Below are 8,700 nucleotides of genomic sequence, written 5' to 3'. Positions count from 1 at the left end.
CCCAGGCCAATATAAAGTCACCCAGGACTTCTCTGCAGAGGGCTACTGAACGTCCTCTGAGGCAATTAAATCATGGAACCTGTGCAAATGAGATTTTGATGGAATGAACTGAGTATTCATTCTGACCATCACACATAAATGCAGTATGGTTCGTTAATATCCTATGAATGATAGCTACTAATTAATACCTTTCCTTTGTAAAACATTTATAGCTTACAAAATAGCTTCACATGAATCATCTCTTTTATTTTCAGAACCCCATGATTCCGTATTATTATTGACATTAAGTGAATAAGGAAACTGGGGCTTCTTGGAGGGCAAGAGCCTTGCCTTGAGTAACAGAACGAATTGGTATTGGATGTAGGATGAGAATAGAGACTTTAAGTCCAATGTATTTTCTAATCCACCCCGTGGTCTCTACAAAAAACAAACAAACCCACAAACACCTCTTTTTTTCTTGAAAGCATTGACATTTATATTGTTTTAGCACTTATTATTTTATTTGATAGAAATAAATAGCTAACATTTATTGTCATTACTAAATAGAGTCATTGTATTAAGTGTCAGATGTTCAACACAAACTTTCTCATTTATGAGTTGGTATTATTCTGCCTATAGATGAGGAAACTGGGCACAAAGAGGTGTTTGTAATTTGCCCAACCACACAGCTAGTAAGTAGTGGAACAGAGATTTGAAAACAGTCAGCATGACTCCAGAGCCTTAACTGCAGTGTTATGCAGCCTCCCATCCTCACATCCATCTGGTGAGATAGGGAGGCTTGTGACTTCTTTAACTGACAATTGAAGAACCATAAGTCTAGTTGCTAGTAGACAGAACCATCCACATTGCCAAGATGTTTGGCATCTTTGGGATCTATGTTGATTGTTTCAGCTGGAAGGCTAAGCTGGAACCAATAGAAATAACCAATAACTAATAGAAAGAAGCCAAATAACCAGTAGAAACCAACCACTCTGCTTTTAGATTGGGTTCTTCCCCTGCTACTCTTCCACTCAGGACAGCTCTCCTTTCCTGTTAGCTAGCTTTTTCTTCTCAATGGCATCACTATTACTCCCATTCCTGATACTAAAAATCATTAAGTTCCTTCTCCCTCATTTCCCATATTCAGTCAATTATCAGGAGTTCCTATTTCTTTGTTGTGTATGTCTCTAGAACCTGCTTTTCCTCTTCTCTCCTACTGCCCCTACCACAGCCCAGTTCAAATAACTAGACAATAGCCTCTCTAGCTTCAGATACTTCCCTATATTAGTATATCACTCTTGTTTCCAGTCATCCAAAAAGCACAGCTGTCCTCATCACATTTTGTGCTTGAATCTACAAATAGCACCCTCTTGTCTATCACAAGCCCTGTTTTTTAGATCCTTCATTGTCTGTACTACTTTTTCTACCGATTTGTTCTCTCTCCCTTCTCCTCTTGTTAAGTGGGTCTCTTCACAGTACCCAACACGTGCTCATCTCCACATCTCTGTGCCTTCCTTGTTATTTTCCCTCTTATGTTATTTCTCTTCTCTCATGCTTATTCCAATCTAGATCTCCTCACAGCCTTCTATGAAATCTTCTCAGACTAGTTTTTCTTCTTGGATTCCTATTGTTCCTACAGAAAATGCCACAGAATTTTGTTTAATTTTGTTTAATGTTTAATTTTGTTTTCAGATTGTCTCACTATTAATTTTATGTCCTCCACTAGACTGTAAGTTTCCCAGGTCAAGGACCCTCTCAGATGTTTTTCACGATCCTCACTGGTAATAAGAGAGTACGTACTGAACTCAGAGATGGAGCCTGTTTGGTTGACCGATTTCACTTGGTGGAGGTAATTGGCATCAGCCCAGAAAGCAAACTAGCACAGGTTGATTTAGTAGCTTCACTGAATAACTCAGTGGCCTGGCTCTAGGACAGCGGTTCTCAACCTGTGGGTCGAGACCCCTTTGGCGGTCGAACGACCCTTTCACAGGGGTCGCCTGAGACCATCCTGCATATCAGATATTTACATTACAATTCATAAAAGTAGCAATATTACAGTTATGAAGTAGCAACGAAAATAATTTTATGGTTGGGTCACAACATGAGGAACTGTATTTATTTAAAGGGCCAGAAGGTTGAGAACCACTGCTCTAGGACAAGCATGTCAAACTCAAAGGCTAACACGGGCCAAATAAACAACGTTTAAGTTTATGTGGACCGCAAAAAAACAAAAGCTCTAATTTTCATAGAAACGTAGATTTATTTCGATAGAGACATGCTGAATACTAAAGGCTGAAATAAGTGAGTAATCATTAACATAAAATAATAGAACATTTTAATAAAAATTAATATTTTTTCTTGAACATTAACTTACCAGACACTGAATAACTGCACAAATTAATAAGCATAACGCAAATAAACCTATTTTTCTTGTTCTCCGAAAGCAAAATATTTCCTGTTGCGCACACCAAACAAGTCAGTAGAAGACTAATGACGTGGCAATAGGCTGCTAAAATATTCGCTGCTAGTATTAGTGGAGAGAAATAGTGTGCCTGCGTGTAAGGCACATAAGGGAAATGAATGCAACATGATTATAGTAATCAGTCATTAGCGAACATTATAGTTTGTTATTAATAATTATGTATAACAGGATATTGTAAATATTAAGTTATGAAATTTTTATTAAAACATTTCTTACATAGTGTTATATTGGCTGGGCCGCAAAAATAGTCATTGTGGGCCTCATGTGGCCCGTGGGCCTAAAGTTTGACATGCTTGCACTAGGAGGTTTATGTCTCCAATACTTGATACCAACATAAATTCATTTGAAGGTCAGGAGAGTACAAGAAGGCCAACTCACTTTCTGCATTAGAGTTGCCTATTTACCCACCTCCTTGAGCAGCTGAGGAACCATCTTCTCTGAGTCCTTTGCCAAGTCACAGTAGCTATTCTCTAAAGAGACATGGTAAGGGAAGAATGAGAGTGAAGGTAAAGTGAGTTATCCAAGTGAAAGACCACAGCAAGCAGAATCTGATTTATAATCTCCAAAGCAATACGTTAGAGAGTGGGAAGTAGCTCAAGGCAGATGTTTAAAATAATTCATGAAACAGTTTTTACCAGAGAGAACTTGTTGGACGCTGGTAAGCATTGTTCAGAATCAGCCGGTTAAATCGCCATTCATCAACATTAAATTTGCCCCAGGCCAACTTCTGAGACTAGTACTTTGGAACCAGAATATTGATAATAATAAAGTTAGTAAATATGTACACATTTGAAAAGTTTGTCATACTTTCCAAACTGCATTCTCAAGTACCATCTTAGGATTAAATTCTTTAGAGTTGGAAAGAGTGCTGAAGGTTATCTGGTTGAAATAGGGGTAGCATTTTTGCATACTATTATATATGCTTCTTTGGTATTTCATTGACTGACCTATCCCTTTACCTTCCCATTTTGTCAGAGACATTACTAGTATGTCTACCTTTTAGATTTCTACAGCATGAATGCCAAAAAAAAGGTTAACCTTTAAATCGCACAAACAAAAATGGATATTGTAGGAAAGACAGTTGCAAAACTAGGTTTTGTTGAGAGAGAAGTAGAACTTTCTACATTTCGTTAGCTCCCATTTAGCATAACAAGAACCAAGCCTGTAGGTAGGTCTCAGATCATAAAACTGTTTCCATGGGGTGCAAGTACTGGTTCTATCTGTGATGACTAGGCCATGAGGCTAAGTGCTTTAGGATTAGCTGAGAATGATGAATTGTAAAGGCAGGAAGCCTGCTCATTTCTCTAAAGGACCATGAGAAGGAGAAGGGAGACAGATGCTGGAGACACACATTGATCTTGATTTTCTGTCTCTGGGCTATCCAGAGAGGGAGTTTTGTTACATAAATTAAAATCAACACAAGGCCTTTGCTCCATTTAAGACTGCATGGAGACAGGCTCCCCACACTGATCTGGGAGTGGCCACATCAGAGTAAACTCAGCAGCACAGCGTGGTTAGGAGTGGAAGGGTTGGGGTTTAACTTTCCCAAGCTACCCTCAGTTCCTATGTGGTGGAGAGGGAACACAAAATATCCTGCTTGCCCTGCGGGGGGCGGGGAGGGGGGGCGGCGCACAGATGTTAGTTGGAGTCTGGCTAGAGGATATTCCAGAGAGGGGTGACCATGGTGGGCAAGATGGCCATGCGGCCAAGGCTACAAAATGAAGTGCCTGTGCCCTGGCCTCACAACCAGACCCAGGGGCCAATAGCACCAACGGAGTTCCAAGCGGGGCTAAATTAGGAAAAAGGAAAGCTGGGCTCTGACTCAGCCAAGAGAGAAAATGAACCACAAGCTACCCAACCCATACTTCAGCAGCACACACTGCTGAGAGCCAAGGAATGGGACAAGCTGCACATCAGTGGCCACCAGTCCTGGGAGCAGCCCAGGCCAGCCACCCTACAGCAGACCCAGTGAGGATCCAGGCCTGTTCCCTCTACCCAAGAGAATACAGTAAGCCTCCCTCATGCACCTAGACATCCTCTTGGTGAGAGAGGGAAGGGGAGAGACATCTGAAACTCTGGGCATTTTTCCAAAAAGGAAAAAGAAAGAAAGACTGAGTTATCCAAAGAACAAAGAATGCTGTTCCAGAGCATGGGATTGGACTGAGATTAGAGGGTTGCAGTAAATTCAGTTTCCCACATCCCAGTGGGATGAGGCTCATTGAAAAAAAATCAGAGCATTTCTACAAGTCCTCTGTACTCTACTTGGAGAGTAGGGTGAGTGCTTTGGTGACCCTGCTCCCTAGCCTGACCTTCCCCTTTCTGTGCAGGAAAAAAGCTCATATGGACCACGGGGCCAGGTGAGGTAGATGTTACATATGCAGAAACCAAGGTCCAGCAGTGAAATATCTCATCTATGGTCAACTGGGTGGCAAAACCACAACAGGAGCTAGTCCTCCTAATCCCACCACAGGTTCCCCCTGCAGGGCTGTGAGGGCCGTGAGCCTCTCCAGCGACTCTGCAGGAGATGCCCCAGTACCTGGGCCCATGGAACAATGGCGAAAGGTGTTTACACAGTTTCCTGTGCTCGGGCCTCCATCCTATCCTCTAGTCTCCTTTCAGGAGACTCCTATGGCTGAAGATGTTCCTTTGATATAATTACACCTGAGGGAAGTGAGGGGGTGTTGTGATTCTACGTGCCTTTCATTATGCCAAATGCTTGAAATGGCACGAAGCTGATAGAACAGGGTTTGAACCAAGTGCTTCTTTCCTCTGAAGTATCACCTAAATTGAAACCTTTATTGGTTGCAGTTTTTATCCATCTGCAAAAACATAGAGAAGGAGGTTGGCAAAGGACTTCAGGCTTTTCCCCCCAGAGTGTTACTTACCTGACTTTAACCAGATGCTGTGTATCAGCCTGTCTCTCTCCTCCATGCTCAGCGTGTAGAAGACAGAAGAAATACAAGGAATGCTTGTTATGTTATGGACTCTCTCCCCCTCTCTTTCTCTTTCTTTCTTTCCCCATTCCCCCCCCCCCCCCCCGCCCTTTTAATTCCAGGACCGGATATACAAGTTCCAGAAGAGGAATATACATCCCCAGAGTCTGAAATCAAATCTGGAATTCATATCCTCTGTAAATGTACTTTATTAAAAGCAGGAATCAAGAAAGGTTTTGGAATTATTATATTGGAGAGGTTGATTGTGTAGAATGGACTTAGAATTAGGGATAATTTTAGACATGTTTTTCAGGCAGCCAACTCCAAGGACGAATGGGAAACTGGGCACTTTGGCATCAGTCCCATCCCAAAGGCTTTAAAACCAGCCCTCAGCCTGCATTACGAAGTCGAAGTCGGCAAAGGAAGCAGGAGACTGCAATAAAACACATCCATCTATAACTGTTGCAATCACTGTAGGAACACATAGTAGGCACCCAACTGTCATTCTGGGGTTAATCTTTGTGAAATCCGTTTGCTGACACTGAATGATATTTAGTGCAACCCCAGACCTCCGCCAGGGGTGGAAGGCATGCAAGGTTGCGTGTATGTTGAGTGTGTCTGTGCTTGCACCTGTGTGAAACAGCTGGAAGTACTGGTTAAAGTCCAGAATTGGAACCAGCGGAGGCCGTAAGGGGAAGAAGCAGGGCCAGTCACAGGAACTGCCCTGGAACACGCCTGCAGCTTGTACTACTGGCTGTTCTCAGGATTGGAAACGAGGAACTTGTCCATTGTTCCCATAAGGCCCAGACAGTTTTATACCAGTAAACTGCCTCCTAACAATGTTTCCCCCTCCGTTTGGCATCCTTCTGAATACAATTGCAGCTCATGGTATTTCTGGGATGAAAGCGATCATTTCACGGGGGTCAACCAACTCAACAGCGGGAGCAAAGTGATTATGGAATTCACACTCCTGTAACAAAAGAAGAGCTGCGCCCTTTAACTGGTCAAAAGAAGTGGAGCCCCTGGTGACCCAGAAGAAGCCCCAGGTCTCTGCAAGGTCCTCTGGTCTCCGTGTTCCAGAGCTAATTAAAGGAGGGCAATTGCCCTGTGTGATAGAAGGCTCCGGAGAAAAAGGTTGGAATGCTGAATGCGATGCTTCTGGTGGGGCCACTAGCTGGCTTTCCGCTGCTATCTCGTTCAGGCTCCATCCCCACGCCCCCCACTCTCCATTCACATCCAGTGCCTCTCCTGTTGCTTTATTGGAAAAGTTCCCTTTTCAGAACATGGGGGAAGGTGCTGTGAACATTAGGATAGCTAAGGTCCTTGACTTTTCATGTCAGCTGCCTTTCTGAAACTTCTGTTACTGTCTTAATTACAGCAGCCATAAAGGAGACTTTGAAATTCCCCTGATTGTGACTCCCGGGAGAAACAGCAGCTGGATTACTTTCCCGTGTCCCCATCTTCTGGAGAAAGCTGGATTCCCCCACCCACTTCTTTCCTTCTCCCTGCAGGGTTCTGGCCTCCAGAGATGAGCGTGGGCCTGGAGTCTCTCCCCCCAGGGCTCTTTGCAGGAAGGGTGGCTGCTCAGATTCCAAGCTTCCTGCCTGGACAAGTGACTACTCTAACACCCCCTCAGGGAGGTGGTTTGTAATGTTTGTTCTGTAAACTCTTAAGTAACTGTGTTCTGTTCCACCAGAGGAGGTCATGTGGCTTAGAGAGAAAGCTGTGTTTTCCTGTGGGTAGTTAGGGACACTGAGACACATCCAAGCAGCCACGCTGATAGAACCCCCTCTCTGAGCAGAGAGCACTGTTCGGGGAGCCAAGGGGAAATGACATTCATTATCAAGTGCAGATTAACGTGCTACAAACAGCCCTGGGTGCTAGGCTTGTGACACTTAGGCATCTGTCTTCAGAAACTTTACTCTAGAAATGGCTCCTTTTGGAAGGTACAGATCAGTGAGCTGATACATGGTTCACTGATCGACTTCCCACAATGCTCAGTGTCCCAGGGCCCTGTTCTTCCACTCATTCACTGATGGCTGCATTTTTCATTGTAACTTTAGCTGTGGTTCTGAGTCCACACCCCCATCCATCCGTCCAGCTCAGGTCATCCTGTTTGTCTCTAAAAGCCAAAAACTTTCCCAAAATGCATTGAGACAGCAGCTTCTGAGTGACTAGAAGGAGCATGGCTGGCTCTTGCTGGGATGTGAGGAGGGCGCTGGCCCAGAACTTCTGTGGGTCTCAGGCTTGGCTCCGCCGAGTGGTTTTCCCTGTGGCCTTGCCTGCTGCCATGCCGCAGATGAAAACAGCCAACCACTCTCTGCTCACATGTCTTTATCTTCTTGGTTTTCTTAAACTGAGGCATGATTTACATATCACACCATTCTAATCATAGAGCTCAATGCATTTTGACAAATAAATGTATGAAAATATTCCTCATTTGACCTCCACCCAACTCAAGATCCCATGAAATCTCCTCCTGCCCATCATGTTCTTGGACTTTTAAAGCCACCCTGGGAATGTCTTACAAAGTTATCGAGCTCTCTTCTCACTTGGAGCTTCTTGTGCTGGTTGTCACTCTGGCTGGCCACCAACTCAGCTGCAGTCCTTCCCTCCCCTCAGCCACTCCCTCCACGGCCAGATGAGGGAGCTTGGGCAGACTCCTCTCATTCTTTTTAAAAGTGATTAGCTTGAAGCTCTGAGAGGTCAAGCATTTGCTCCTGGCGAGTGAGGAATGGTGCGATGGCCAGACCCAACCCCTCCAGGTTTCCTCTTGGCTCCCTAGCTTTCGGGAGAGCACAAAGCTATGCCGTAATGGAGTGGGAACTGGTCAGGATGCAGACACCTGGAGCCCACCTCTACCCGGGTCAGACAGTGCCCTGGTTCTGGATTCCAGGCTGCTTCTCACCTGGGGGGGGCGGGGGGGGAAGGGTCACCCCTGCTTGTGATGTGTGTTCTCTCCTCACACCCACCCCCTCCCGTTTGCCCACCCAACATAAGTGAGTAGTGCACTAGTGGACATGCTTGAGAATCATCCACAGAGTGAGTTGTACACACCGATTCTCAGGGCTGGGGCAGGGCATTTTTACCAGGCTTCCTCCTCCCCCTCTCCCCACTTACCCCAGGGGATCTGTGGGACCCACTGCACTTCGATAAACGATAAACGCTGTGTAGGAGGAGCTCTCCCTATCTCCTCCACTGAGGAAGTAACATTCAATAGTTTCCACTCTTATCATACATGACCCCTCCCTTCCTGGGAGATTTCCCCTTCCTGAACTTCTTCCGCCTTTATCTTTGCTATCTGCC

General features: G+C 44.8%; 1 long non-coding RNA gene across 1 annotated transcript; it reads right to left on the bottom strand.

Annotated features, from left to right (window-relative positions):
* Window positions 1-533: 533 nt before the first annotated feature.
* On the bottom strand, window positions 534-5,439 carry LOC106725531. The gene is made up of 3 exons (XR_001361414.1): window positions 5,347-5,439; window positions 2,870-2,931; window positions 534-904 (listed from the first exon to the last, which is right to left on the bottom strand). It is a non-coding gene; the product is annotated as an uncharacterized LOC106725531 (long non-coding RNA).
* Between the last annotated feature and the right edge of the window lie 3,261 nt (window positions 5,440-8,700).

The sequence above is a fragment of the Myotis brandtii genome, unplaced genomic scaffold, assembly GCF_000412655.1.
Source record: "Myotis brandtii unplaced genomic scaffold, ASM41265v1 scaffold103, whole genome shotgun sequence".
In the NCBI taxonomy this organism is placed as follows: domain Eukaryota; kingdom Metazoa; phylum Chordata; class Mammalia; order Chiroptera; family Vespertilionidae; genus Myotis; species Myotis brandtii.
This window is presented reverse-complemented; position numbering and strand designations above follow the sequence as displayed.